This window comes from Ptychodera flava, chromosome 16 (assembly GCF_041260155.1).
Source record: "Ptychodera flava strain L36383 chromosome 16, AS_Pfla_20210202, whole genome shotgun sequence".
In the NCBI taxonomy this organism is placed as follows: Eukaryota; Metazoa; Hemichordata; class Enteropneusta; family Ptychoderidae; genus Ptychodera; species Ptychodera flava.
Genome location: NC_091943.1, coordinates 30171181 through 30177180, shown reverse-complemented (window position 1 = coordinate 30177180; position 6000 = coordinate 30171181). Strand labels below are relative to the sequence as shown.

The 6000-nt window shown below is 36.6% G+C and overlaps 1 long non-coding RNA gene across 1 annotated transcript in view; it reads right to left on the bottom strand.

Moving 5' to 3' along the window:
• Positions 1-1227: 1227 nt before the first annotated feature.
• LOC139114534 (uncharacterized) overlaps positions 1228-6000 on the bottom strand; it is a 17947-nt gene continuing 13174 nt past the window's right edge. The window contains exon 2 of the long non-coding RNA XR_011547885.1: positions 1228-2580. This is a non-coding gene — a long non-coding RNA (uncharacterized lncRNA). The remainder of the gene's footprint in view (positions 2581-6000) is intronic.

The window sequence follows — 6000 nt, the reverse complement described above, 5'->3', positions numbered from 1 at the left end:
CATAGCACTGTTTTGGCAAGCTAGATGGCTCTTTTTAAGATCAGCTTCAATCAAGCTAGGGGGTCTTGACTATATATGGAGGTCAGCATGTGGAGGCATTCTAAAGCAGGGTCAAGCTGGCTACGAACTATCGGAGGTGTCGTTTGGGAATGCCCCTGAAGAAATCTTGAGAAAAATCTTCTTTGAAAGGCAAGGATACAGTGTTTGAACGAAATTGTGGCGTTGCTCATGTTTCTAGGCGAAGTGATGAGCTTCAAGCAAACCAAAATACACGACGTGCAGACAATTCCGTTTGATGCTCAGCGTTGAGCCATGTTTCCCGGGGCCATGTTACTATGGCGTGTACAGTACAATTTGATTCTCCGTAGCAGGTAAACTGTTTCATTTAAAGTTGGTGATCAATAAAGTTTGCTTCACTGTTTCACTGTCCAATTTGTTTGGGTAAAAGTTAGTTTATTTTTATGTAAAATGATCGAGGCTTGGTTCATTCTTATCGAATGAGTGGCCCGGCGTCCCATTAGTTTTGTAGCGATAAACTTTCCTGGACAACTACGGAACTTGAAAATTGCACTAGTCCGCAGGACTACCTCCGAAGACATTTTTACTAGTCCTCTTGAAAATTTACTAGCCTCGGGCTAGTGGGCTAGCGCTTATGTCGAGCCCTGCAGTCTTTCATTTCTTTGCCTACAAATAAGCTTTGATCTTTCGATAGTGCTAGAAATAATTTCCACAATATTAAATTCTTACTTTAGGGGCAGTTTGCGTGATGAAATGTTTAAAACACCATCCTACATTGTATAGCCCACAAAGTACAATTTTAATTCTGTACCTTTGCTGTTGTGCAAGTCATAAGATGAAGTTTTTAGCTATGTTGTTGGTCAGGACATGATAGTCTGATCATGCATTTAAGACTCAACATTCTGAAAATGTCAATCTCTTCAACAGTAAGCGCTCTAAACCAATGACATACAGCTTACAAGTTTAATGTTAATGCTCAGTTTCTGTGGTGAATGAAGAGATTTAAAGATTTACGTGTAAAATGATTAAACATACTTATAAACAGTCATCATTATTGTAAATACCCTGTGAAATAAATTTTCAGTACACAAAAGCCAAGTATTTTCAAATATCAAGTCTCATTGGAATACACAAGATTTGAACAAAGTCCCCAAGAACACATACAGATGAAAAAATAAAGTCCTCCATGGAATTAAAATGTTCGATAAATTTTCATTTTTAATATCTGAATTTATTTGTCAATTGTCAGAGATGGACACACACTCGCATATTAAAATGTTCCATGTCACATCATGTCATAATCATGTTAGTTTTAGTTTCATCCAAAATACCATATTGTGTGTCCTGATTGAGCCACCGATAAAGTATTTCAAAGGCAAATTCTGTTCATCGATACATGTTCATGGTTTCACGACTGATGCAAAAGTAAGAGTTCATATTTTATCTGGTGGTACTTTGATCAAACAAGGCTGTTCACGAGTATGTATGTTTAATCATCTTACATATTTATCTTTCAAGAATAGTTTTTTTTGGCATTGTCAACTATGGTACAGGTTTGTAATGATAATATGTACTGGAGTGAAAGTTCAAATATTACTGGTACTGTTTTGTGTTTATTCACACAAATCAAACAATAATCACATATGGTACAATGTGAAAACACAATATTTCAATGGGAAAAAGGTTGCCAAAGTAAGATGTCATCATACATACCAGTAATTCAAGGTGGACTGTCAGTTCACAGAGTTGTTAATGCACAAAAATGTCGGAAAGCAAAAACTGTTCATGAAAACTTTCCATCTTGCTGCTATTGCAGAAAAATAACTGTACTTACATGACTGGAAACTGAAAGAAAAATGTTGAATTCTGGGGCAATATGTATTCTAGGTCTGTAAATCCCCAATAAGTCTTGTCTCAGAAAGTAAAATAAATTTTAGTGTCCTCATTTTGACAGCTCCCTCCCATATATAATTGTACACCCCTTGTTTCAAACCATCTCCTTTAGCCAACCTGGCATGCACGAATCATTAGTACCTGCAGCAGGATGAAAATCGGGGACATAATCAAAGAGTACGACAAATTATTCCCTCCTGCTAGTCTCTGGCACAGCAAGAATTCAAAAATAAATATACAGACAAGGACGAGCGTGCTCCACACGGCACGTAGTCCAGCTGTCCGCAGCTCGCGATCAATCCAGAGTCGGATGAACACGATGGAGCAGAAGTAAGCGTTGAGTCCCGTACACGTGAATAATGGAATGAAGACGTCCCACCAGCTGATGTTGACAACGTCTTCCACTTTCAATGTCAGCATGATTGAGAACACAAGAAGAGAAATCAGGTTGATCCAGATCTCAAAGGCTGTCATTCCCAGCCACTGCACAATTTCCTTCAGTGTAAATATCATCTTGACAAGTTCCTCGTTGGCTTGCAGAATGCAATTCACGTATGTTGCAGACAAATCAGTGCATTTCTACGAAGGCAATCACTTGGTAGACGGTGAAGATCTTTCAAATTTTAGAATTATTCATGCTTGATCTTGAGATTCTAATTTATTTACATCCTGTGAAAAAAAAGAAAAGCAAGTTTTAGTGAATTTTATCTGTCTGAAAGACGAATTTTAGCAATCAGCGAACCACTTATTTCCTTCCTCGGAAAAATATTTGTCCATCACTTGATGTAGTTTGCACATAATATTTAAAACGTTTCATGTGTAAAGAGCATTATTCAGTAAACAAACACAGCAAACAGCCCTGTTTTAAGAATGCCATTGACCCAAGGCTGCAATATGGCATACTTGATTGCTTTCATGAATACAGAATTTTCTTACTCATCATGGAATTGAAGTACAGTATATCTATTTACTGCGGATAGAATGCAAACATTACTGAGTATATCTGTTTTGTGGCTGTTTTCACTAAAATATAATTCAGTGAGTCACTTGAGAAAACAGATGATAATATTGAACTACTGAGTATTTGTATATCATCTGTGGGTCACAAGTGTTCTATTAAGTGATTCAGGCATTCGGTCATTTTAACCTTAATGTGGTACATATGTGCATTTATGTTGAAATAATTTGTTGCATAGTATAATTCAATAATAGTACCAGTCTGACAGAAAACCGCTTCTAACTCCCTAACTGCTGAAATGACATGATATAGAAATGAGTGATAAATAAGAATTATGATTCATTTTTACAATGCCACATACAATTTTTGATTATTTGTTGGCGACAGCGGGATGTTTTACAATCAACAGTGAACACATGCACGAACACGTCAACTCTGCAGAACATCAGTCAACCATAAATGATTCATGTTTCGGTCTCATATCATATACCCCGTACAAATTATATGAGCTTCATTTTACGCCAAAATTTCCATATACAAGTATCATATAAGAGCAATGGGTATAACACTCGGTTTTGCCAAGTTCACTCTATATAAGGACTCGCCATCCTTTTTGCATAAGCACTGGCTACCGCTCTTGCATATCCATTGTGAACTGGTCAAAATCTCATGGAATTCCTGTTGCTAGGGTTGGTTTTTTCATCATATATCATCACATGGAGATTAAATCTGAAACCAATTTGGGAAAAGGCAGGACTTCACACAGACTCCACGTCACCCATGAAAATGAAGTTCTCCATCATCTAACTCTATTGCCTTTATTTCCCAGAACATATTGCAAATCCATTCATCTGATTAAAAGCAACGAGGAATAAAATAGATCATGAAGATGAAAGAGTTCATATTGACTACTTCTATCAGGACCAATTTTTATGAAATCCCATTACTAATAGATTGATAGTTCAATTAAATATAATCATAATTAATAAATTTAACATAATTGGAAACCAGTTGATGTACCATTGCACTTTTCAGATCATATAATCTCAAGGAGATTGTGAATAACATTGTTGGAAGTGTAAAATCCCATTTTCCAATCTTCATGTTTCTTTCTTTTGATCAAGGCGCAGGTATTGAACACGTATTTTGTGCGACGTGTTTCTTTCTGTATGGCTTGATTTGCGAGCTGATGGTCAGATAATCTTTCACCATGTGTTAAATTTGGATTATCAGCCAGGAAATATGAAGCAGAAGTGTGGTTTGTGAAAGATCCACACGGTAAACAGATCTCGTACGCTGCAAACTGACAAGACCATATGGGTATACAGCAAACTGCAGTATCATTTAACTTAAATGTTACATTTCACAGGAAGAGAATTCTACGATGAATAGAACGGGTAAATGAATTGAAGTCAATACTTCCCCTACTTTTCAGACAAATAGGTCATAGTTTCTGAAGCACAGACTGGAACTGCTGGTGCAGTGTTTGCTGGTGTTAATCGAATCTGACTAATTTGCTTTGCCATAAATAATATTTTCATCCCATAATTATGCTGTGTCATAAACACAATAGAAGTGTGTGTATACCAGCAATACAAGTAACTTTCACTTTCATGAGGTACATTTCATTGAATAGGCTAGCATGTAACAAGGCTTTGAAAGAAATGGGTTATGCATGAGTACACATGTATATATACATGTACTATAATTTAAAAGAGAGGGAGATTCATATATGATACATGTATAATTAGCAATGTGGCCACTGATACTATTATTTAAAAGGAAGGGAGATTTATTTTTGATAGCAACAAGTGGCCACTGAGATTGTGGACCTCGAGATAATTCTGTGTTTTCATTAAGTGTGGTATTTAAAGCCTGTCAATGTCACATTGGCTATACCAGTGATTTTACGAGGGCAGCTCTTGGTATATATGCTATACCCCTAGGCAATCATACTTAATGGGGAAGAAGAAACATTGGACCCGTATCACCATAGTTTCACAAGCTTGAACAACTTCATGTTATGAATAAACGTTGTGGTAAGTCGGTACATGATAATGTGATACCAGAGGACTGTTTCAGATGAGTTAATCAAGATTCAGTAATGATAATGATCAATCAATCATCATAAAAATATGCAAAGTAAGCATAATTCTGTGTACATGACATTTACAATATACTGGTATTTATAATTCATTCATTTACATAGTTATATCGTTGTCATATCAAGCAACCCCTGGAAGTTTCGGTACATGTACACTGATATTAGTATCCTATAAAAAGATTTTGTGACGTCATAAGGCCAGTCCACAACCCTAGTTTTGAACAGCCATAAACAAAACCGGACAGAGTTTGGCAAAGTCCCAAATAAGCAAGAGGTCATAACTATTACTGTACAGGGTATTGGACTTTGTTGTGTGTTTGATCGGTTTTCATTTGTATGTCAGAATCAAGTATTTGTAATGAAAATATTCTAAATAACATCTACACAATAAAATGCTGACAGTGTAAATTGTTTTAGAGCCATGGTGGTTAATTCCAACCTGCAATCACTATCGACCTGGTCTGTCACAGGGATTAGCAAGACGGAGAAGGGTTTGAAACACTGTATGCCACATTCAAAGGCATGTCTATGTTACCTCGGAGCAGGTAGATGGCCAGACCAATGTGAACACTGTGCATGTGAAAAAAACGCCCCAGATATTTGGATTTTTATCGATAATGCCAATTCATCCTGCTGTTGGTCGATTTGACATGCAAAATTGTTACAATCTCAAAGTTTTTGTTGAAAGTGAAATATATTTACTGACGATGTGAAGTATCTGCAGCCAGACACAGATGCTGGATAAAGACACCTGTAGCCCTGTAATTGAATTTAGGGGCCAAAATAGTAAAACTCACAGAAGGCAATTAAAATACGGCCGTACAGTCCAACTATGCAGAGGAAGGAACTTACAATGTAAATGTAATGATGCGGAGGAACTTGGATTATTTTATTGATAAACTAGAACCAGGTCACTACACACTGACTGGAAATTGCTGCAAAACATGACATGAAGTGTATGTTGGCAAATAAAATTGTTTCAGGTACTGCACAGTAGAATTGTATCTCACCGCATTCAGTTACAGAT